The sequence below is a fragment of the Anas platyrhynchos genome, chromosome Z (assembly GCF_047663525.1).
Source record: "Anas platyrhynchos isolate ZD024472 breed Pekin duck chromosome Z, IASCAAS_PekinDuck_T2T, whole genome shotgun sequence".
Taxonomy (NCBI): Eukaryota; Metazoa; Chordata; class Aves; order Anseriformes; family Anatidae; genus Anas; species Anas platyrhynchos.
The window spans coordinates 32152583-32178499 of NC_092621.1; the positions used below are offsets into that span (position 1 = coordinate 32152583).

At 34.7% G+C, this 25917-nt stretch overlaps 1 long non-coding RNA gene across 8 annotated transcripts in view; it reads right to left on the reverse strand.

Moving 5' to 3' along the window:
* Positions 1-25917, reverse strand: part of LOC113840240 (uncharacterized) — an 829451-nt gene that overhangs the window by 169548 nt on the left and 633986 nt on the right. For 6 of the 8 annotated variants that reach the window (XR_011806072.1, XR_011806074.1, XR_011806073.1 and 3 more), the window contains one exon: positions 12620-12640. This is a non-coding gene — a long non-coding RNA (uncharacterized lncRNA). Of the gene's footprint in view, positions 1-2859; positions 3978-12619; positions 12641-25917 lie in introns of those variants that run through there. The other 2 variants (XR_005261810.2, XR_005261809.2) reach the window with 1 other exon arrangement.

The following is a 25917-nucleotide window of genomic DNA, read 5'->3' on the forward strand; positions in this document are numbered from 1 at the left end:
TGAGCCCAACATTCTAGCTATTCAAAGTACCTTGAATGTGGAAGGAATAAATAATAATATGTTTAATAATGAATGTTTTAGGAATAAATATAATAATAATAATAATAATAATAATAATAATAATAATAATAATAATAATAATAATAATAATAATAATAAATGGCAAAGTTAAACCCACAGTTCCACAGATTAATATTGAGAGCTAAATATAACTCTTTTGAAAGAAGCTAAATGGTATTCCTGTACTTGTTACTGAAATATAGAACTATGCAGTAAACAACTCATTAAATCAATAGTGTTTTACTACTGTAATTTACTATTTAACCGTAACTTTGATGTTGGAATTTTATGTATATCTCAGTATGTCAGAATGTAATATTGATACAGAACCAGGTTACAGTTTGGAGAGCTTGCCTCAAAACAAAACAAACAAAACAAACAAAAGGAACACCTCTCAGACTAAACCACTGATTAAGCTGAATTGGGAAACAATGCAGTGTTAAGTATCACGTACATTTTTTTATAGTGCAACATTTATAGTGCAACTATAAAAAAATAAAAATAATAATTAAAACAAAACAAAACAAAACAAAACACAAACATGCAACTCAGAAATAGAAACCAGAAAGGTTTGTAATTTAGGCATAGTACACATGATTTTCATTTCTAAGCAGAAAATCACAGGACATGGATGTGAGCTTCTGGCTTACACTGTCATGCTTGTTCACTTTTGAGACTTTCATCCCTTTAAAATTTATATTCTGATTCTGATCACACTTTTGAAAACAAGATATAGCTAAGTATTCAGAAAAGTATGGTAAAATTACAAGTGGAATGGAAAAAATATATGCTTCCCATATAATGATTTTTGTTTATAAAATTTATATACACACATATATGTAAAACAAGGATAACTACAACTCCAATTTCAAAACAAATGATCTGTCTTTTAAGTAATCTCTGACGATCCAGTATTATCTTTTCTACAATTAACAGAAGCATCACCAATTCGCATATTTCTTTGTTTATTTTGGAAGAAGGAACTAGAAATAGTACCTGTATTGGACATTCTTTTTTAATTTTTATTTTTTTTAAAGGCCTTATTTAACAAATATTTTGCAAGGACAAGAAAAAATCTTTTTTTTTAAAAAAAGATTTTCCCTTTTTTCCCCTGGCATTTCCCGTTTTCATCTGTCCATTTCATTTTTAGAATAGCATATTCTCAGCGTGAAATACTAAATCATTACATTTTATACAATTCTGATAAACTTAAAATCAAAGATACCACATCTACATATAAAACCATGTATAAATAAGCTCTGCAATAAGAGAAAGGAAAATCTGCTACTTCCATGATGCAAAGCTTTTCTTCACTTCATAATCTGCAAATTTTCTCTTTCAAATCAAAAACCCTGAAGGACAGGGAGAAGAGAAAGATTTTGAAGGAGAGTTTGCCATCTATTCACAGTACAGAAATGGTTTCTCTAATATGTCAAGTTTCCTGTGTTACAGGAACTGGTAGTGTTCCTTACTTCACCCAGAGCTCTCTAAAGCAAACTGTATTTTATTACTAAAATCATAGAATCATATAATCATAGAATAGCTTGGATTGGAAGGGAACTTAATGATACCTAATTACAACCCCTTTGCCATGGGCAGAAATGCTACTCACTCAGGTTGCCCAGGACCTCATCCAACCTTGTTTTGAACACCTCCAGGGATGGGGCATCCACAACATCTCTGGGCAGCCTGTTCCAGTGCCTCACCACTCTCTAAATGAAGAATTTCCTCCTAACTTCTAACCCAAATCTCCCCTCTTTTTTTCCCTCTTGTACAGTCATTATCTGCCTGAGCAAAAAGTTATCTTTTTTTAAGTTTCTTTTAAGTTTACAGTGACATTTCCCCAGAGCCTTCTCTTCAGGCTCTACACCCCCAAAATATCAAATAAATAAATAATAAAAGGTGTAGTTAAATAAATAATAAGAGATGTAGACTATGTTTCCCCGTGTAAATAAGTTTCCATCTTTCCAATCCTCTGTTCTCAAGAGGAATATAGATGCCACATTCCTAATACCATGCTGAATCTCCACCTGCCTTGGTAGAGAATATTAGTGTCTACCTGAGTTATATATGCCAAGCACAAAGGAGAGAACTTTGGCCATAGTGTTTTTCCAGTTTGTGTCTCACAAGTATTACAACTAAAATAATTTATTATTCCTTGTTACTCTGTTCACTTGCGATTTTGTATGTATACCAAATGTCATTTGGAAGTGATCTGGCCTCCCTTCTGTAGCCTCTGTGCAAAATTAAATACCTTCCATCATACTCTTTTCGCACAATTTTCTATACCTTAAGAAAACAAAGATTCACAGAGAAAGAAGTTAAAAAATAGAGCAGGTTTGCATATGGGACTCTCTTCACTGTAGGCTGATTAAGATTCCCAAGTTAGTGAAATGAAGGGAAGAGGAAGGGAATCAGCTCAGTTTTTGTTGGTAAAACCTCACTCAAGGTCACGAGACCTTTAGTTTTTCTATTACCCAAGATTCAAGCAACAAATAGTCTAAACACATCCTTTAACACAAAACACAGCACCAAACTCCCTTTGTTCAAATATATGACAAAACAAATAAAAAAAAAATCAAAACAAAACAACAAAACAACAACAACAAACAGTTAAATTTCTCCACTAAAGGATTGCATGTTCTCATACAGACAATTTCAAAGACAAATTCAGAGAAATTCAAAGAGAACCTATGGCTGCTTTTAGATTTTATTTATTTATTTATTTATTTATTTATTTATTTATTTATTTATTTATTTATTATTTTCTGATTCACAGCACCTTTAGTCTGCTTTCAAATATCCATTAATCACAAGAAAGTTACAAAGCACTGACAGATGCATGTCTTCTCTCACACAGCCACTGAATGTCTAATATACCATAGCTGTGCTGGTAAGGTAGGAATTCATACCAGTAGATCACAAATACAATAAGCAAAGAAATACAGCCAGAACAAAAATATAGGCAATAACTTTGCTACATGAAAAAGCCAACTGACAACAACAAGCACATTTCTGTAAATCTGAGTAATCTGAGTAACATTCACCTTTGCTTTAAAGTTTTCAAGATAAAGATATAATTATTTCTAATTGTGTGTGATTTAGAACTGGCACCCCTTATTGCTGATTTATTTTCTGTCATCCTGAGTACACCTCTGTTGTGAATTGCTTCTTTATTAGCCATACTTGCTGTTAAAAGCTAATCTAAATTGTCCACCGATTCCCCATATATGCATAAGACTGCCCAGAATCAATTTTGTTGTCAGAAGCACATAATTGGCAAGCAGTGTAGATGGGCACAAGATCAACCCACAGACAAGTGCAAAGAGAAAAATAAACAGACGTGTAAGGGTAAGATATTTTTAAACAAGCAGGCATCTGAAGGTAAAACAATAAGCTTCCCATAGCTTTATCATTGTCGTGTACCTTAATACTTGTAATAAGAAATCACTGATATTAAAGATTATCACTAGATGCTAACAGTGAATTATTGCATTAGATTTCAATGATAGAAGATTATTGTCTATTACTTTAAATGTACACCATATGTTTTACATATGGTCAGTTAGGCTACTCTCCTGTGCAATTCAGATGGAAAATGTGGATAATAACAGAAGTGTTGATGTACTCACTTGGGAGAAATGTTTATATCCATATAATTCTGGTAAAAGCTACTTGAGGAGACAGAATGTCTCCTCAAATTTCATGCTGACAGTTACCATAAAAGATGGAATATAAGCACACAAAATGGCTATTTTTCTATAAGAAGAGCATTTTCTTTTTGGCTTAAAGGCTCACTAAAACCAAATGTGATATCAGGAAAGAAGTCACTCAAGTCATATTGCTCTTGTCTTCTTCAAGGACTGAATATTTATTGATATGCTTCAAGGAGTCAGCCTGCCATTCTGTTAATATTGCTGGAAAAGAGATGAGTGCAGAGATGAGAAGGAGGAAAGGCAAATAAGGGAGGGATAAAATAATTAAAAAAAAAAAAAATCTATAAAAGCTTAAGACTTCCAGCTAAACAAAATCCCCACAGACATTACAATTCCTGACAGCTGCACGAACAAGAATCTGCAATGGCAGTAGCCAGTACTATACAACAGTGAACCATGTAATTTACATCTTAGTGAAATTAAACATAGTATAATGGTTTAGCTTCCAGGCAACAATACTATTAAATTTGCTGTAGCAGATTATGACATCATCTGAAACCCCAGGATATACTTTCAAGCTAGCTATTTTGCTTGCAATATCTACTGTTTTTCTGGTTAGTGTTTCATTTAATTCATTGCAAGGATTATATTTTTCAATAGCTGCACATGCCATCCAAAATCATGGCTCTCAAATATCTGTGATCCAAGATAATGTCACTTAGGGAATAGAAGTGATTTTATTGCAGGGAGAAAACATGCAGATGTTAGTAAATTACTTGATATCACTCAAACAACACTTGATATGCTAGTAATGCTAGTAATGAGTCTTTTCCTGACTTCTATTACCCAAGATATTATTTATCTTATATTCTAGGTGTTTTTCCAACATGTGCTTCTGAAATTTCTATGCTTGTAAATTCCTACTGGTATTTAATTGCCTACTAATTCATACTGGAACTACCAGGAAGGAGCTAAGGAACTGGGATGCAAAGCAAATAAAGATTGGACATGAGGAATCTGTTGAGGACCCTAGATGACCCTAGGTCTTGAGGACCCTAGAAATGAAAGCATGGATTTTCCCTCTTGACCACATGAACTTGAAGGGTTTTCTATGATCAGGGTATCACAAGTGATTGCCTCAGCTGCTCAGTGGGTTGGGCTCTGCTTGTCTGATAGCCTTCCAGAAGTAGTTATACAACATGAATATTGGAAATGGTAGGGCAAACCACAGTAAAACGCATAGTCCTGCATTGACAAGAATAGACATTAACATTATGTCCCCCTAAAATGTATATACATGCTTAAATACTCATTCAAGTGAATCTACTCAGGGGGAAATGCTGAGTATATATGTAGAAATTTAGTACAGCTTTTCTTCTTTTAACACATTAATAAACAGAAATGTCTAAAATCAGCAACACCTATGTCAACAAATTTGCCATCCTCATCCTCTGGTTTTGTTCCATAAACTAAAGAAAAGCATGACAAAGAAAATATGTACAAAATATTGGAACTTTTCCAAGTTAACTCGAGTCTCTCTCTCTACATACAATACCTATGACATTTCATGCAAATATATAACTTGTAGTATTTACCTGAATTGCATAAAATTTATATGTATGACAATTTCCCGTTATCGTTCTAATCAAAACACTGAACTGATTTATTTTTACACTTATATAAAGACTCTAATCCTCTGGAATACACCAGTAGATTTCAAGGTCTAAGTGCTGAGAATTTAAAAGTGAGGGAGAGTATGCATATTCTAGAAGAACATAGTAGCATAAAGGGTGTATATGGAGAACTCTCATCCATAGTTTATAGAAATCATGAAATAGTTTAACAAATTTCTATTTAAAAAATAAGTTATTTCTTTAATTCTTGCTTTATATTTTGGGGACAAGAGGAAAATAAATAAGATTAATATTACTACCTTTGAAATATTACTTTATTGTAAAGATTTCTAATATTAAAAGTTGTTCTCCAGGCACCAAAGCCAAGAATTAAAATAATCGTTTCTTCCCCTGAATCCTAAATTTTATGTGATAAAAAGAGATGTTACTGATTTAAATAGCAGCATATTACAAACACGTGCTGTGACTCAGCAGAAATACAACAGAAGTTAAAAGCAAGATTTTCTTCTGACAAAAGAAAATCTATACTTTCTACATTTAATAATTTTTCTCTTCCTGTTGATTTCAGCAGCACTTGCACATACCAGCAACCACAATATGGAGTTGTTTGTTTGTTTGTTTGTTTGGTTTTGTTTTGTTTTTCTGTGAATTCTATCAGGGTGACTCTGAATAGGAAAAAAAAAAAAAGTAAAAATTGCTCACTGACAGCTAGATTATGAAGACTGTGTTTCTTAATTTTTGGTGAAAAATAGACATTCTAAAAATACTTGCTCTTTAAAGATACACAGTTCACTAATACATATCCAAGTTAGTAGCGTACATATTTGATAAAAATATCACTAAATTCTTGATAATACAAGGTGGATACTCCACATTTATTAGACTTTGGAACTTTATTTATACATCCTGGAAATCAAGGACATGAAGAAAAATTATCATTCATAAGATGTGAAAACTTTGTCTTATCTTCTATTGAATGCAAAATCATTTGCAAGTGTCCCTTTAAAGATCTTAGTATTATGACTAAAGGGTAGTCATAACAGAAACTAGAGACTAAACATACATGAGAATTTTGAGAGCACACAGGTTTTGATTTTACATTGACTTTATTAGAGTCTATGTCATCTGTTCTGTCTCCTGAATATGATCCTAAATAACTGCTTGCTCCAAATAACTGTGTAACTTGACTATATGAGATTCAGCATTATTTTTTTTTTTCCTCTATATCATCTCTTGGTTTAACTTAAGTATAGGAACTAAGGGGGAAGAAAAAACAACAACAACAACAACACAGAAACACTTTCTGGATGGGGCTGTGAAGATAGGCTACTAGCTCTCCATGTCATTTCTGACTGGCAGATAACAGATTTGACCTTGATAACAGATTTGTGTTTTCAGTGCCAGGAGTCTACAGGTCCAGTCTTCATTACCATTGAATAAGTATAACAAAAGTCGATCCCTGTTTCTTCAATGTGTTCGACCAATCCTAATGCCTTAATTTGGTTCATTAATTAGCTGCATGTAGGTATATTTTTCCCCGTCAGTGATCACTTATCAGAGAAGTATTTAATCAAATGTACACTCTCTTTCATCACTGAATTCAAGGTATTAGGCCACTCTGTATATAGTTTACCTTTTGCACACAGTATTGTGAAAATAATGAAAACTCAAGTGTATCCATAGACTGATGGGAATTTGTAATCATATTCAACAATATAGCTGTCTGCTTTTTCCAAAGTTTTCTGTTACATGTAAAATATTTTTTTCTAAGTAACGTCAATATTTGACAGGTAAGCAGATGTATACACATTTTTGCATGCCAGAGATTATATGTTATTAATCCATTGGTTTCTAATAAAATTAGTAAGAAGCAATTCCTGGTAAGTTCTCAACTACCTTTAAATTTGTTAGATGCTTTAAAAGTAATGCTTTTAGATATCACATTCAGGAGAGTGGTGGAATTAGGGTCATTTCAGCTAGAAAAAAAAAAAAAGATATGCTCTAGGAATGCACCTAAAGTAAGATTTAGACTGGTGGTAGCCTAAAGACAGCCCCTTTTCAGTATACATGGGGTCTTTGAGTATTAGCTATCTCACTTTGCAAAACCAGTTCTATTGTGCTGTACCACTGTGGCAAAACACATGACTTTTCTGCCTTCTGCACAACAAAAGGTAAATTGATCTCTGTATAGAACTGCCTTTTCCAAACTGGTCTTAGTTGTTCAAGCAATGCAAAAACACTGTATGTGCGAAGGACAGCAGGTCAGTGTTTTCTGAGATCAGCAAGATACCTTGCAGTTCTTGCAGCTGCCACTGTTACCTAAGTAACTGCAGCTGATGCATTCATTCTTGTACTACGACTTCTTTCACCAGCTAAGTATAGTTTCTACATAAAAAGAAATGCTTGTAGATAGAAATAGTGCAGTGACTCATAAAAAACAGGGTATTGCAATCTTGTCAACAAAACTTCCATTGAGGTTTATGTTCCTCATCTGAATCTACACCAAAGTTAAACTGAACACACAAATTCCAGGGATTAATATGGAATTCACCACTGTTCCATCTCTATCATTAGTTCATCCACTTTTCTTTGATAGTACCAAATTCCCAGTCCCCAGTATAATATAATAATGGTGATGATGATGATGATAATTCTATCCAAGGTGGTGAAGAAATAATTACTTTAATTCAGTTTCCTAGAAAGGCAGGTAGTGCCTTTCTAGCCCATTGCATAAACATAGAGTAATTAAAAATTGTGATTATTAGAAGAGAAACAAATACATGTATGAGAGACTGATGGTCAGGTTACTCTTTTGATTATCTTCCATAAAGTTGTTTCTAAGCAGACTTTAAAGAGATCCAAAAGCAGACACATATAAATAGTGAAAACAATGGCCATAATCAAAACCCCAAAGAACTGATCTGTAGGTCCCCTTCTCTTCTAGCTCCCTCAGTGCAAGCGACACAGCATACTGTTATTTCGTTAATTCTATGATATTTTCTCCCTTATTTCATTTATTCTTTTATAGCTGTTGATATTGAAACTGATGTTTGAAAAAGCTAGAGAGTTGATTAATAGGTATTTTATATGTCTGGTATCTACTCATAAAAGACGGGTAAACTTATTTCAATTATCATACCACCAACAAGGATGCAATCTGTTCAAAATGGCTGTTTACGAATGGCTGCTTTGGGTAATGGTTGTTTTCTTTGTGTGGGAAATGAAATATCATATTATTAAACAGAGATATTCAGAATGGTGTGTCAACTTATCCATCTTTCTGATGTTTATAGGTTTAATTTTTTATAATGTTTATTTTATTTTATGGGTCCAAATGTTAAAGTATCACTTATTTGGAAGGATCCAATTTCTTTTATTTTTGTTTTAATGACCCTGAATATTAACATCCATGATTTCATGTGCAATCAGTGAAAAAAAAAAAAAAAAAAAAAAAAAAAAAAAGTGGTAGGTGCTCTATTAATTCTGTTTTGTTTTGTTTTTAGGTGAACTATCCAAGCATTTACACATATGACTAAGGCTGTCTTATTTGCTAGTTTTGTTTTAACAATTTACACAAATTGTTGCTTGATAAACTCAAAATTCCTTATGTGTAAGAAATAAAGAGGTGCAAATGTAAGACAGAATGGGTGAAAGGGAATATATGAATGTGGTAAAGATTTTACACAAAAGATAATTACAAAGTATGTTAGATATATAAAATAGTGGCAGAAAGCACTACAATACAAATTATTCCTCCCAGAATTTATTAAAGAACAACTTTTTACTTTTGGAAACAGGAACCATTGCACAATATTTTTACCAGTTTCACTAAATAATAGTTTGTAGGCTAAATATATCAGAACAGATTGATAAATCATTTATACTTTGTTGTGTCTCAGATACTCAGGTATTTAAGCCTATAATAAACAGATTTGACTTTCTATTCAAACAAGTTTGAGGAATACGAGAGAAAAGCGTATTTCTTCAAATCATAAAAGGGTATTGAAATATGAAGTTTTATAAAAATTGTTAACAGCAATAAAAAATAAAGTTTTTCACAGATGATAATTCATAAGGAAGACGGTTTCTAATTGGGATATCCCTAATATCCCAATGAGTGAAAATTTCTTGCTGCCTCTATAAAACTATAAAACTATATAACTATTAAACATATAGACCATAGAACTGCTAAGCAAACTAGTTTGAATTTGCAAACTATTAATAGGGAGTGTCTTCCTTCAGATCCAGAAGGCTTGAGAATTTTGAAGAGTTTGAAGAGGTTGGTGTGAAAGTCTACCCCTGTGTATTTTCACCAGCTTAGTGTGCCAAACTTGCTTACTACTCCTGTTTTCTGCTCTCTTATAACAGCTACCAGTTTTTACCAGCACTGTGGAGCGGCTGCAGCTTTTCATAGTAAATATGGTTGTAGTTCGTCAGGTTGTAGTTCTTTATGGTTGTAGTTCTTCAGATACCATCTCATTCCCTCTCACATAGCTGTTCCTGCATTACTTGGTTCTTGTTATGCTTCGGCTTTTCACCAACAGTTTTCACCAACAGAGCAATATATCAAAGTTTTTCGTGAGCAACAGTAATTCTGGTTACCTAAGATTAAATAGTCTGAGGGATTTTTTTTTTTTATTTTTTTTTTTTAAGCACTGAAATCTCTATATCTAAAATTAGGCCAGTGTCTGAATGTCCCATGTCACTTTGAATTCTGCCTTTGAAAACCTTATTTTTAGTTCCAGTCCTGCAAATTTCTCCTTGTAGTTCTAATGTGGAAGTATTAGGAAGCCCTACTGACTTCACTAATGATTTCTTGAACTCCAATGACTTCAGGTACAAAGGCTACATAAAATGTTATATCTTTTCCTCTTGGATAAGGCTAAATAATTTTGGTTTTGGTTTCTGATATGAAATTAATGAGAATTTTAGTCTACACTACATAGACAAACATGCTGGAAGGGCAATGAAAGGAGGTAAATAGGACAATTTAAATACAAGCAGAGAATTGGATTCATTAAATTTATTGGGTGAAACAATTTAATGAAGAAAAATACTAATTAAATTATTAAAATCTAGATTGCAAGTAGTAATTAAAAAGACAGTTGCTATGCAACCAGAAGGTTTTTTTTTTTTTTTTTTTTTTTTTTTTTTTTTTTTGTGACAGAGTGCAAAAATATATCTGTTAAGTATGTTGGTATTTTGCTTTGACCTTTTTCAGTCACACACCTGCCCAGACTATCTGCAAATGCATCTTTTAGAATGATGACATAAAAAATATCTTCAGGATTAATAAAGAAATACAGTCTATTTGATTCAGTTAATGACTTTTTTTGTGTTCAAAAGCTTAAAAGTAAGGAATTTATGACATAAAAATAAATACATATATATAATTATGTATATGTATATGTTTTTTATGTTAATGTTTCATCATCTCAAAAGGATTAACTTCTATCCCAAATACAGGGCCTGATCCTATAAAACGTAGGAACATTAATTTTCATAACGTAGTGTATGAGATAGCCCTTCTCCATCCTGAAACAACAGTTAAATCCAATACTTTTATCAGAAACATAAGCAGCTGTTATTCATAATGACGAGGGGCAATTTGTAATTGTCCTGGAAAAATGGGGGACAAATTTTCTTATTTTGGAATACCTACACTAAGATGCAGCTTGATTTCTGTTAGAATTTCTATTTTTACACATAAAGGTCTCTGATGCGATTATCTTATATAAAGTCAAGAGGGGACCAATGTACATATAAACAGTGTCTGAGAAATAATTTTATGTCAGTTGGAGAATTTCAAAATGTCTTGGTCCACTGTGCAATGCAAATGGGAAGAAGATGTGCCTAGAGAAGTTGCAGATGCCCCACCCCTGGAAGTGCTCAAGGTGGATGAAGCTTTGAGCAACATGTTCTAGTGGAAGGTGTCCATGCCCATGATCACTGAAGTTTCTTCCAACCAAAACCATTCTATGATTTTATGATCTGGTTTGCTGAATCTTAAACTTTGCATCTTGTGGTAAGGCACAATATATCACAAGCTGGTATTTATCTGCTGTGAGACAGTTCTGCCTGTGTCCTTCATTTCTCAGGGCTGATTACCGCCCATATGATCACCTTGAACTCTGCTTTAATTCCCATTAGTCCTGCATTTAAATCACTAATACCATGGAAATGACAAGAAACCTGATGTGGATATAATCAATCAGCTTCAGACCAATGTTAGATCACCACCACCATCCTATGCCCAGGAGCAAAGGACTTGTTGTCTATTAAACCCCAGTTTCTGCACTGTTTCTTGTTTCCTGTTTGTACTTTGAATTTCCAGTAAGAGAGGGGAGAAAAAATGATTCACTTGGGAATGTATACTTAGTGACCTGAAAAATTCTGTCCTGTTTAGCCAAAATGGAAGTTTTTCAGATATGCAGTCCTATAGAATTTTTCTTCCTATTTCTTATGACTATTGCAGAAGGTAATTTAGACTGTACTATCCTACAAAGACATAAACACATCCTGACAACATGAAGTTCTACAGCTAAAGTTAAATATTGTGAATATTTTCTACTGTTATATTAAATGAGTAATTATTGATAGAGTAAGATTACTGTAATACAGCACTCCAAAATTATTGTCATAATATTGAAATTAAAAAATAACTTTTGAAAGGATATGTTAAAAAAGCTAATCTTTTTCTCCAGAAAACGTAACTGAAACAATTATGATTCTCAACACTACAATATAAATGTTAATGAGTGGAAATAAGGTATAAGTACAACACAAAATGCTAATTATAATTTGTGTAACCTTATAAACCCTGTTTTGTTGCAAATCCATCTAGATAAGACAGATTCAATACTAACATTAGTATACAGTACCTTCTTTCTACTTTGGCTTGAAGAAAACTGTAGAGGTCTGCAAGTATAAATGACTGTTTTCTACTGCCTAGTGAAGCTATGTTTCCTTAAAATCTTTGTGTTTTCTTTGGACCCAGATCATACTCAAGTACAACATACAGGCAAATTCAGCCTTGAAAGATACTTGTAATATGATGTTATACTTCAGAATTATTTGTAAACTAAGAAACATTGTTGATTTTACATTAGCATTTTATCCATCAAACAATCTGCTGACAAAAACAGAGTGTAAACTTTCACTGTAACCACATGACTACCAGACACAAATCATAAGAAGAATCACAGTAACAATCTTAAATATGCTACTTAATGGGGTATGCTACTTAAATCAATAAAATCAGTTTCCTACCTCAACTGTGAATTCCAACTCCTGTTAAAATAAAGAGAAAGAAAAGGATTTTCTCAGAAGAAAGCAGAGAGGAAGAATTTGTTTAGCAAATACTTCACAGAAAACAAAGTGGTTACGTTGATAGCAAGGAAAATTTCATCAACTAAAAAGTTTCCTTATATCAAGACAATAAATTAAATCCTTTTTTTTTTTTTTTTTTTTTTCCTTTCTGTATTTTCTTTCTCAATCTTAAAAAGTTTTAATAATTTATTTAAAAATTCCTGATAACAACAGGACATACAAATTGAGGTGTATATATATATATATTTCCTATATACAAAGGAAAAGGGAAATAATGAATAGAAAATAATCAAATGTGAAACCGGATTTGCAGTTCAAAAAATAAATGGGGAAAAAAAATACATAACAGTTTTAGCCTAAACATACTTCTAACCTACTACATGCCTTCAGATTTATTCATATCTTGGAATAAAGATCAGGAAAGAGAAAATGTAAAATAAAAAAAATTAATAAATATGTGTGGAGGTGAAATATAATGTACTACAAGCTGCAAACGATTTAATGGGATTTTCAGAAGGATTTAAATTTGGTTACCTACTTAAATTTCCTGGCCTATTTAGCACATAAAATATTATTGCCATAAAATGCTTCTTCTCTCATGTTTAGCTACTTCTTAATGAAGTCATAAAGAATTCCTAATGAGGAATGAGGAAAAGTTGTAAAGCAAGCACAAGTCTTGGGCAGAACAAAATATGGTTATACAAATTATCATTTAAATCTCCCCATTTGGATGTCGTTGGACTCTAACAAATATCAGGACACCAAAATCTAATTTCATCTTTAAAACCTCAAACTTATTTTGACAACTTTGGCATGTATTCCTGGGATTTTAGTTTTGTAGAGGCTAAAAGTATTTATTTAACTCTTTTTGTTTGTAATATTTATTTTCAGATCAGAAAACTAGCAACTGGAATGCTTGGTTTAACACATTTTATGGGGGATTTAGAATATATATAAAATAATAATATTAATTAAAAAAAAAAGACAAATTTGCTATAGATTACTTCAGGTGTTATTAAATGACTGGATAGAACCTCTACACAGCAAAATATCAAAAAGCAACACCACTACACATGTAATCTTGTAACTGTAAATGTAAACAATTATTTCTATTTACTTAATTTTCTTGTGAAGCAACAGCTTATACTTGACAACTTCAAATCCAATTTTTGGACTGTAGTTTGCAACAAATTATTATAATTTTATTTTCTGTAAGACAGTGTCCTGCAAATATAGTGTGCAGAAGGCTCAGACTTCTGCAGAAAAACACTTCATATTAACATTTAAATAAAATAGGTGAAGATTGCCATCTTTCCTGTTAACATCTCTGCAGGAGACCAATAAAAACCCTCTTCCTTTGTATGATTCACTGATTCAATTTAAGTTGAGGTGTAACAATGTCAGAAAAAAATCATCAAAAAATCAAGAAAAGGAGCAGGTTTGTGGAATTATAATTTCATATTATTGATGGAACCTCCGCTAATCTTCTCATCTTTAAAGCTTAATCTTGTCACTTCTATTCAAATTATTGTTTAGACTCAATGTTATTTTTCCCCACCTAATAACATCTTTATTTTACTGAGTGTTTGGGATTTTATACGTTTATTTTATTTTATTTTATTTTATTTTATTTTATTTTATTTTATTTTATTTTATTTTATTTTATTTTATTTTATTTTATTTTATTTTATTTTTCCTGAAATGCATTCTATATTCTTTAAAAAACCCTTTTCATAAGGCTGAGAAGGTGTCTGAATATCTAGGCAAATAAGTGATGCAAAACCCTGCAGACTTTACTAATCTTTTACCAACTTTTTTGCTGTGCAATTCTATTTTTGTTTCAAATTATAATTGTAGGATTTATAGTTATTTCTGTTTACAGTTGATAGGATTTAGGAGTTTGTTTGTTTGTTTGTTTGTTTTTTAACTTTGAAATGTGTCAGCTCATTATTTCATTTATTTTATTTTATTTTACTTTAGATATCCATATCCATTGATGTCAGTATTTCAGTGAGTTTTGCAAAATTTGTTATTGGTGGAACATTGTACATGCATTAGGTAGATCACAATTTATGACAAATCTGGATCATAATACAACACTGTTAGAAACAATTTAGGAGAAATTGCCACCAAACAAAGAATGAGATCATCTTATCATCTTTTTAAGATAGCATCCTGTATTAAAGATTTTAAAAATAAATAAAATAAAAAATACTAAGGTCAATAGTACAGTGCTTGATGGAAAGGTAGGGTGATCTATAGTGAAGAAGTTTTTTACAGAGAGATCAGTGACACTTAAAAGATTTGTAGTTCAGTTGTACAAAAACCTTGGTTTTATGCCAGCCACAGTAGGAATGTAAAATTATTATCTATGTATTGCTACATGTAAGAAATTATAAATTGAAAAAAATATTAAGTAGACCAACGCCACATTTATTTATTTATTTATTTATCTTCCTGTGATGAAAACATATCAGAGTATCGTGAGTGAAAAAACTCTTCTGAACAACTCAGGATTCTTCTCTCCTTCCTTTTTCACTCCAGCACGTAATTTAATCTTGATTTAGCCTAAGACAGGCTCTTTATTTTTTTTATTTATTTCACAGACGACCATTCTTCAGGCTTAGTCAGATCAGCCAGAAAACCTCAGGTGAAAAGCTGAAGAAAGCAAGTTTAATCTCAAGTGAATGTTTATTTCTTTATATTTCTCTTGCATAGGGTAGAGTGACTATCTCTTCTCATATGTTGTGCCATTATTACGGATTGTCACAGAACTTTTATTCTGGTTCATTAAGTTACTGAAGTAGCTTCAGAAGAAAACTTGCCTTTAAGGAACAATTTTAATACTTTATTTGCTCTGTTATTGGAATATGGACCATCAGAGCTTTATAGTCTATGGGATTAGATTAAGATTTGGGTAATTAGCATTTTTTAAAGATTAAAAATACATACGGCTTTAAGTTTTCTAGATTGTGAGGCCTTGAATGATCTGATCTTTGCTGCCTACTTTCAGTTCAATACTTGCTGTTTTTGTGATCTAATCTGCTCTGCTTAATGGAGTATTTTGTACTCCATTTGTAAATGTAAATGTAAATTAGTAAATATGTAAAAGATAAGTAAATATTTGTTAATTTTTGATTCACTAAGGAGCCATAAAAACTTTTGGGCTACTGTTTCTGCACCACCATCATGTGCTTATATTTAAATCTGTGTTTACGGTATCAGTTTGCTTTCATGACTTTATGTAACCATGTTCCTGTTCTCGTGACTTCATCATCACAATTCCAGTGAAATTTTGGTAAGAGGATGTTTTTAGCCATACTAACTCTACATAGGAAATACGTTCCTTGAGATAATATTTTATTAACTCTGTTGTGACTTCTCTTTACATACAGAGAAACAATCAAGAGACTCTTCTGTTACTAAACTCATTCTTTTCTATTACCCAACTCATCCTCTTCATGCAAGGAGAGAAATCAGTATGGTAATGTAGCGAGTTCAAATCAAACTTTTTTTATTTTTATTTTTATTTTTAATTTGGATGGGAAGCATTAAGGAGGTAATGGAATACGTGGAATCTCTCAATACATTGAGAGATTCTAGAATATAGTATTAGAAATATATTATTAGAAACATTTTAGAATGTAGTATTAGAAATATAAATATACATACATAAATTGCATAGACATATGTAAAACATATGCATATATGTTTTAAATTGTATGTAAGAACATAAAACTTGTCCTGCAACAGGCCCTCTTAGTCACACATCCTGACAGAAGAAATAAAACAACAGATGGCAGATGTTAATATATCAGCTTAATGGTTATGGTTATATGGTTATACACTAGGTGAACTGTATTATTTTATTCAAGTTTCTTTGAAGTAACTGATAGTCAGCCTTACTTCAGCCTACTAGTTATCATTCTACTTTTTTCTACAGAAAATATTGTTGGCCACAATTCCAACTGTCTTGGCTAGTAATACTGACTTCATGGGACTTATATAAATATTTTTTGAGCTTAATTCTTTTTCATTACAACACAAACTGCAATAAAATTACTGGCAATTTGGAACTCTAAACAAAGCAATGCTTCTTTAGAATAAAATAATGTTTTTTCCCTACTACACCCTGAAAAAAAAGTAATTATTTTACAACTTATATCTAATTGTTACTTCTTCATTACATTTTAAATACAAACTTAAACACTGTTCACATTAGTAAATAAGGTTGAAAATCAAAAAATATTGTTGAGAAGTTTAAAATAATGAATGAAGAAAACTCCAAGTGAAGTTTTTCCACTGGAGTTAATCCACTGAAAATTAATAATCTCTCCTTGCTTTTTATTTTTCATTTTCTTTTTCCTTCTTTTACTTTTTTTTTTCTTCTTTCTTTCTTTCTTTCCTTTTTTTTTCCTCTTTTTTTTTTTTTTTTTTTTTTTTTTTGTGCTTTATTAGTTTACTTTTTATAACCAACTATAAAAGTTAGTGGAGAGGTTCATTTTTGCTAATATTTGACTAAGTATAAATTCTTGTGTAATCTGACCTATTTGTTATAAAGATAGCTTCTATAATCAGTGACTAAAAATAAGGAAATAGGATCCTAATGTTTTTGTAGTATCAACCGACTTTTAATAATTAAAATATAAATACATAACATATATTTATATATATTAGTAAATAATATATTTATATATCAACATATTAACAAATAGTATATACTCATTATACAAAATATATTTCATATTAACATATGTAAATATATTAATATTTATAAATAACAACATATATTTATGAATACATAAATATATGTTTATATGAATATATAAATAGTTTCTAAGTTTGGATAACTGCCAGAATTACAATATGTAGGTCATTACCTTTTTAAAAGATTATTATCCTCTAACTTATGTTAAAGCTGGAGACAGACCTTTTAGCCACCAGAGAAGCTATGCGGAGACATTTTTTGGAATATCATATGCATGTATTAAAAAAAAAAAAAAAGACAAAATAATGCTTCCAATAGAAAAGCGGTTATATATTGATAAGCCACTAAAATTTGAATTTTACAAGATATGTACATTTTCTAAATTTTGTTAAAATATTTATCTTATTTGTGTCTTAGTTACACACCTAGGTTTTATTTACTGATTTATTTTTAAATACTGTAGATGGCATGAAAAGATAACAAGTTGTGTTTCTCAAAGCAATGTTTTAGGTATCGAGACAAAATTGCAAGCTTGTTTAGATTAAATAAAAGAGCAAGAGTAATAATAATAATACAAAAAAAAAAAAACACAACCTTTTCAGTTAGTAAAAACAAACAAACAAACAAACAAACAAAAAAAAACAGGAACCCCTCCCCTTAGAAAATAAAATAACAAAGTATAATCAGTGATAAGAATTTTTAGTTTTCTTCTGAAAGTGAGTTAGAGCTCTGAGCAGACCCTATTTGCATTTTCAGTGCTCGCAAAGTTATTTCTTTTACCTATGTATTTCGATGCTTTAATGATAAACATGGCAAATATAAAACGTTTTAGTATTTATTTTTTTTTAGTCTCATGTCTGTGATAAAGCCTTTCAAAATGTAAGAGAAAAGCAACCTCTAGAAACTCTAGTAATTTTAGCGTCTAATCTTTGTAATTTATGATGGAGATTAACTGATTTATTTTTTTTTTTGTATAAATTTACATAAAATGTAGTCAAACTTCTGAAAATGTGCTCCAGTAAAACTAGTTTCCACTTCCAGAAGGACTACTTTTTTTTTTTTTTTTTTTTTTTCCTATCACAACACGTTCTTGGATATTTTCATTTCTCCTACTCTATGTTGCCTTATAAAAAAATAGGGGCATTTTTGATGTAGTCTGATACCGTTTTTATCAGTGATAAATCACCAATCACCTCTTTGCCTTAACATAATTTCCAGGAGGATCTGCTTTGTTTTGGTTTTGGTTTGTTTTGAGTCAGATCTCTAGATCACATGTGTGAAGAGATGTTCCTTATCTCAGGTACAGCATGAGTCGGTGTTTGCATAGTGGGCTTGCATAAGAACATTATACATGGGAACTTGTGACAGTTCATGTGATAGCCTAAACAATGTCCACCTCACAGACATCGAAATACTACCCAATTTATGGATCACCAAATACCCTAAACATATTTAGTTTTATTTTCAGGCCTTTGTGTAAAAGATGTTTCTTGTGTTATCCTACAATTAGTACAGAGTTTCAGTCCCACAAATGGAGTGCCTCAACATCAGCTCAGGATAACTCTCACTGGCTGGTCCAATGAAGGAGATGTTTGACATTACGATGGAGAATATGAAAGGTCAACAAAAATAAGAAAGATGTGTAGATTAATCATTAACTATATTCTGCCTTGTCTGCAACATGTACGTGGCTTTTCCATTTCCTTTTTTTCCATTTCTTTTTTTTCCCTGTAAAATTTCCAATTTTAATTGCTCACATTCTGCTCAGGCTTAATAACACCAGCAATCAGTTTGTGTAGTTAAAATAAAATCCGTCAAACTTCATAGTCTGTTGTCATTTTATTATCTGATATCTTAAGAACATTTGTCATACAAGAAGACAAGAGAAAAAAAGATGTTTGTATTTGCAGTTATATCCTATCAGAACATGTATGTGCCCCATGTTAGACAAAAAAAAAAAAAAAAAAAAAAAAAAGATGAAACCTCTCAAGTACAAAACTGAAAAAGACAATTTGGTATAAAAAAGATTACTGTGTATTTCAAAATGGGGAAGAAAATCCGATTCATCTAACCAAATTTCTCTTAAGAACAGCCTTGCTTTGCCTTGCCTTCCCTTCCCCATCCCAGCATTTCCAACCCCTCCCCTCCCTTTCTTCCTTGCCGTTCCCCTTTCCTCTTGTACTTGCCCTTTCCAACCACTGATCTCCAAGCCTGTAGCAGAGCAGAGCTGCAGGCTGGGAGATCAGTGGTTGGAAAGCTGCCAGGCAGAGAAGGACTTGGGAGTGATGGTTGATAGTCAGCTGAGCAGTGTGCTCAGGTGGCCAAGGCCAACAGCATCCTAGCTTGCATAAGAAGCAGTGTGACCAGCAGGGCTAGGGAAGTGATCATCCCCCTGTACTCAGCTCTGGTGAGGCCGCACCTCGAGTACTGTGTTCAGTTTTGGGCCCCTCACTACAAGAAGGACATCGAGGTGCTTGAGTGAGTCCAGAGAAGGGTGACGAAGCTGGTGAGGGGCGTGGAGAACAAGTCCTATGAGGAACGGCTGAAGGAGCTGGGGTTGTTCAGCCTGGAGAAAAGGAGGCTCAGGGGTGACCTTATTGCTCTCTACAGGTACCTTAAAGGAGGCTGTAGCGAGGTGGGGGTTGGTCTATTCTCCCACGTGCCTGGTGACAGGACGAGGGGGAATGGGCTTAAGTTGCACCAGGGGAGTTTTAGGTTAGATGTTAGAAAGAACTTCTTTACCGAAAGGGTTGTTAGACATTGGAATAGGCTGCCCAGGGAAGTGGTGGAGTCACCACCCCTGGAAGTCTTTAAAAGATGTTTAAATGTAGAGCTTAGGGATATGGTTTAGTGGGGACTGTTAGTGTTAGGTCAGAGGTTGGACTCGATGATCTTAAGGTCTCTTCCAACCTAGAAATTCTGTTATTCTGTGATTATCCATAAGCAGATGTGAAAAAAAAACAAAAAACAAAAAACAAAAAAACTCCCTCAAAGAAAATTTAAAGGAAAAAAAATATAGAAAACTGATTCAATTCAAAGGTATTGGGATACTACTAGCTATTAACTGTTCATGTGTGAGAATTAAAGTATCATTTTTGCAGTGGAAAATTCCACTAACCTTGCATATTCAAAAGTGATTGTGCAGGCATAACAGTGATATAAACATGTCCCCACTGTAAGTTAAGCAGATAAGGGGACAGTGGAAGGTTCCAATGTCCCAAAATAAGGAGGACAGTTAAGAAAAACAAGATAAGCAGTGCAAAATCAGTAAAAACAAACAAACAAAAATCATGAGCCCACTAGTCATGAGAGAAGAGGGAAAAAAAAAAAAAAAGGAAAAGGAAAAATTAAAGGTTGATCAAATAAAATTGTATATAAATGGATAGATGGTACGTTAAGTAGTGTGTGAAGCTGTAGTACTCAGCCAATGAGGAAACGGGAGGAATTAAGTGTCAAGTAGTAGAGAATATAGGGTAATGATACACTTTTGCTGTGTGCTCCTGCTTCTGGGACGTCCGCCATTGCAATTGTGAATAAAAATGTTACTGCACTAAGATCCTCTCTTGAGCCTGTGTTATTGGCTGCAGATTGTTTCTCACACATGTAGCTAGAAATATCGTATGTAGTTAAAAATATCATTTCACTTCAATGTATAAAATGCAGTCAGACTACATAGCTTCACATATGTAAGGAAAAGTCCACACATGCAAGGAAATAGTCGATAAAAATAAAGAGAAGCAGAGATCATTTTGAATTAACTGACAGAGTGTCATGGTTTAACCCGTGGTTTAACCCGTGGTTTAAAGTGAAGCCTGTGAGTTGAGATAAAGACAGTTTAATAAGACAGGAAAATAATAATAATAATAATAATAATAATAATAATAATAATAATAATAATAATAATAATAATAATAATAATAATAATAATAATACAATGATGATAATAGTACTATTACTAATAATGTATACAAACAAGTGATGCACAATGCAATTGCTCACCACCCGCCCGGCCTAACCCCGAGCAGTCCTGTGCACCTCCGCCGGCTAGCCACCCCTATATATTGTTTAGAATCATAGAATCATAGAATATCCTGAGTTGGAAGGGACCCTTAAGGATCATCAAGTCCAACTCTTGACACCGCACAGGTCTACCCAAGTTCAGACCATGTGACTAAGCGCACAGTCCAATCTCTTCTTAAATTCAGTCAGGCTCGGTGCAGTGACCACTTTTCTGGGGAGCCTGTTCCAGTGTGCAACCACTCTCTCTGTGAAGAACCCCTTCCTGATGTCCAGCCTAAACTTCCCCTGCCTCAGCTTAACTCCGTTCCCGCGGGTCCTGTCGCTGGTGTTAATGGAGAAAAGGTCTCCTGCCTCTCGACACCCCCTTACGAGGAAGTTGTAGACTGCGACGAGGTCTCCCCTCAGCCTCCTCTTCTCCAGGCTGAACAGGCCCAGTGCCCTCAGCCGTTCCTCGTACGTCTTCCCCTCCAGGCCTTTCACCATCTTCGTAGCCCTCCTCTGGACACTCTCCAACAGTTTCATGTCCTTTTTATACTGTGGTGCCCAGAACTGCACACAGTACTCGAGGTGAGGCCGCACCAGCGCAGAGTAGAGCGGGACAATCACCTCCCTCGACCTGCTAGCGATGCCGTGCTTGATGCACCCCAGGACACGGTTGGCCCTCCTGGCTGCCAGGGCACACTGCTGGCTCATATTCAACTTGCTGTCTACCACGACCCCCAGATCCCTCTCTTCTAGGCTGCTCTCCAGCGTCTCATCGCCCAGTCTGTACGTGCAGCCAGGGTTTCCCCGTCCCAGGTGCAGGACCCGGCACTTGCTCTTATTGAACTTCATGCGGTTGGCGATCGCCCAGCTCTCCAACCTATCCAGATCCCTCTGCAAGGCCTTTCCACCCTCATTTGAGTCCACAACTCCTCCAAGTTTGGTGTCATCAGCAAACTTGCTCAAAATGCCTTCTATTCCTACATCCAGATCGTTTATAAAAATATTGAAAAGTACCGGCCCTAAAATGGAGCCTTGAGGGACCCCACTGGTGACCGCCCGCCAGCCTGACGCAGCCCCATTTACCATAACCCTTTGGGCCCTGCCCGTTAGCCAATTGCTCACCCATCGTATGATGTTTTTATTTAGCTGTATGCTGGACATTTTGTCCAGTAGGATCCTATGGGAAACCGTGTCAAAAGCCTTGCTGAAGTCCAAAAAAATCACATCAGCTGGTTTCCCTTGGTCTACCATACGGGTGATCTTATCATAAAAGGAAATCAGGTTAGTTAGGCAGGACCTACCCTTCACAACCCCATGCTGGCTGGGACCAATGACTGCATTGTCCCCCAGGTGCGCCTCAATACGTTCGAGAACCATCTTCTCCATGATTTTACCAGGCACTGACGCGAGACTGACAGGCCTGTAATTGCTAGGGTCTTCTTTCTGACCCTTCTTGAAAATCGGCACAACATTTGCCAGCTTCCAGTCTACCGGGACCTCTCCAGACTCCCAGGATCGTTGAAAAATAATTGAGAGAGGTTCCGCGATGACGTCCGCCAGCTCCTTCAGCACCCGGGGATGAATCCCATCCGGACCCATGGACTTGTAGGGATCCAGGTGGAGTAGCAGATCCTGCACACGTTCAGGGTCAGTTGGGAGTTTGTCATCCCCACCGTCCCGGTCCTCCAGCTCGGGGCACCCTGGGTCCCGAAGCCCATCATCGGCACTGAAGACAGAGGCAAAGAAGGCGTTAAGCGTCTCTGCTTTGCCTATGTCATTGTCTGTGAGAAGACCTTCCCTGTCAAGGAGCGGCCCTATGTATTCTTTAGTTCTCCTTTTTCCATTCACATATCTAAAAAAACCCTTTTTATTTTCTCTCACAGACACAGCCAGCTTCAACTCTAGGTGTGCTTTAGCCACACGAATTTTCTTCCTACAGACACGAACAGCATCCCTGTATTCTTTCCATGATACCTGGCCCTCCTTCCAGTAGCGAAACACTCTCTGTTTCCGCCTAATCTCCGTAAGAATGTTCCTGGTCAGCCACGCCGGCCTCCTGCCACGCCTGCCTGACTTGCGGTATTTAGGAATTGCCTGATCTTGTGCTTCTAGGAGGCATCGCTTAAAGAGTGACCAGCACTGGTGGACATCAAAGCCTTCAAGAGCAGCTTCCCAGGGGACCTTGCTGACTAGTTCCCCGAGCAGCCTGAAGTCCGCCTTCCCCATATCTAGGGATGAGGTTTTGGTGGCACTTTTCCTTCTGTCACCGTAAATTTTGAACTCAACCACTTCATGGTCGCTATGACCGAGGCGGCCACCAATCACCACATCTCCCACCAGACCCTCTCTGTTTTCTAGCAACAGGTCTAGGAGGGCACCTTTCCTAGTTGGCTCCGTTAGCACCTGCACCAAGAAGTTATCATCTAGGTGCTTCATGAACCTCCTGGACTTGCTCGTGTCAGCCGTGTGGCACTCCCAGTTAACGTCTGGCAAGTTGAAGTCCCCCATAAGGACAAGGGGAGTTAATCTCGAGGCCTCTCTTAGTTCTGTAAAGAATAAGTTATCGGCGTTATCGTCCTGGCCAGGCATGTTTAGCATGACATCAGATGGTATGGAATACCCCTTTGGCTAGTTTGTGTCACCTGTCCTGGATCTGTCCTCTCCCAGCTCTTACTGCACCCCCCAGCCTGTCTGTTGGCAGGACAGAGCAAGAAGCTGAGATGTCCTTGGCTTAGTATAAGCACTGCTCTGCAACAATTAAAACATCGGGGTGTTATCAGCACTCTTCTCATCCTAAGCCAAAACATAGCATTCTACCAGCTACTAGGAAGAAAATTAACTCTGTTCTAACTGAAACCAGGACACAGAGGAATTCCTGTTTTTGACTTTCAAATGCAATGAACTTTGATAGACTCTCTGCACATTATTCCACCTACAATTCTTGAATTCATACCTTGATTTGTGTCAACTGACTTACTGTCTCTTTATTAAGGTGTTCAAATATTCAATGCTTTCATTACCTACCCAACTTTTCTCTCTCATTATGTAAGATACAAGCCTACTAAGCTGTCACTGAATGGCAGTCATTACTTCAGAGCTTCTGTACTTCTATGGATGAGGGTGAGAATGGTGATGGATTTATCATTATTTTAATACGTACCTGACCTGTGAGTCAATATAAATGTTTCAGTCAGTTGTAACAGGGGGCAACTGTTGGATCCAGTGGATGCAGTGAGCTAATACAGGTACTCTAGTTATTCCCAATTTCCTGATATTTATTTTACATGACATTTACAAATCTTATTATTTAAGAAGTGCCTAGTATATCCTTTGTAGTTAACATCAGGGAAAAACAAAGAAACAAAAATCTATTAACTCAGAATCACTTTGTCATTACTTAAGTACTATTCAGATGAATTTACCACCAAATGAAAGAAAATGAAATCATACAGCTTATATGTACTTTTAACTTTCCAGGCTTTTTATTATTATTATTTTTAAGATGATGTTAAACTCATTGAATAGTAGTTTTTTGCTTCTACAATGCCTTCTGTTCAAGCCTATGAACATGACTTAAAAATATGTAATAAACAGCTATAACTGTACACATTAAAGAAGAATTTAAAAACATATTGTCTCACCTTTAAAGAGGTGAAAATTGAAATGCAACAAAAGTAAGCAACTTTCTGAAAGAACAAGATGAACTCTCAGGTTTCAAGGTAAGGCTGACTAACCTGTAGTTCTTCAGGTAGCTTTCTTGCTATTCTTGGATATAGGAGTGACCTTTGCTTTCTTCCAGTTCTCTGCGGGTCCAGTAGATCACATCCCCTTGCTGGTCCCTTTATTGTCAGCATCAGGATGTTATTGGCACAGGATTGTTATCAGGATGTTAACAATCCTGATTATCAGGATGTTAATTAGCACAAAAGTGCTATTTACTTGTACCCTCCAGGATTATTGGAGTGGGGCAACTCCACCAAGAAAAAAGGGGTCTAAGAGTGTGAAGCTTCTTCCAGTTGTCTGAAGAAGGCATCACCAATTTTTTCTTCCTGATCAAAACATTTTGTAGCAGGTACTTACACTAGTGTTGCCAATTTTGGTCTCCCCATAATCCCAAACCATAGACTGTTGGCTGGCTCATCACCCAGCCACTCACAGAACTCCATGCAATCCTGCTGCTGTAATTCTGCTGCTCTATAACATGAAAGACAATTCTCTCTCCTCACCTTCCCAGTCTGTCCTTCCTAAACAGCCTGCATTCATCCATGACAGCACTGCAGCAGTACAATGCAGAGTCCTTTGTGATTATATCAACACTCATGCTTTGCTTGTCAACCTGGTTCTCTGCTTTCTCATGAGATTGTTGCCACTTTCCTCCTCCCTTCTTGTTTCTAGTTTAATGCTCTCTTCTTGAGGCTGGCCAGCATGTTTACAAAGATATTTTTCTTTCCTGCTTGATCAAGTGGACCCTTCAATTCTAAGCAACTGTCAATTTTGAAAGAAGGTCCCATGGACATGAAAATTA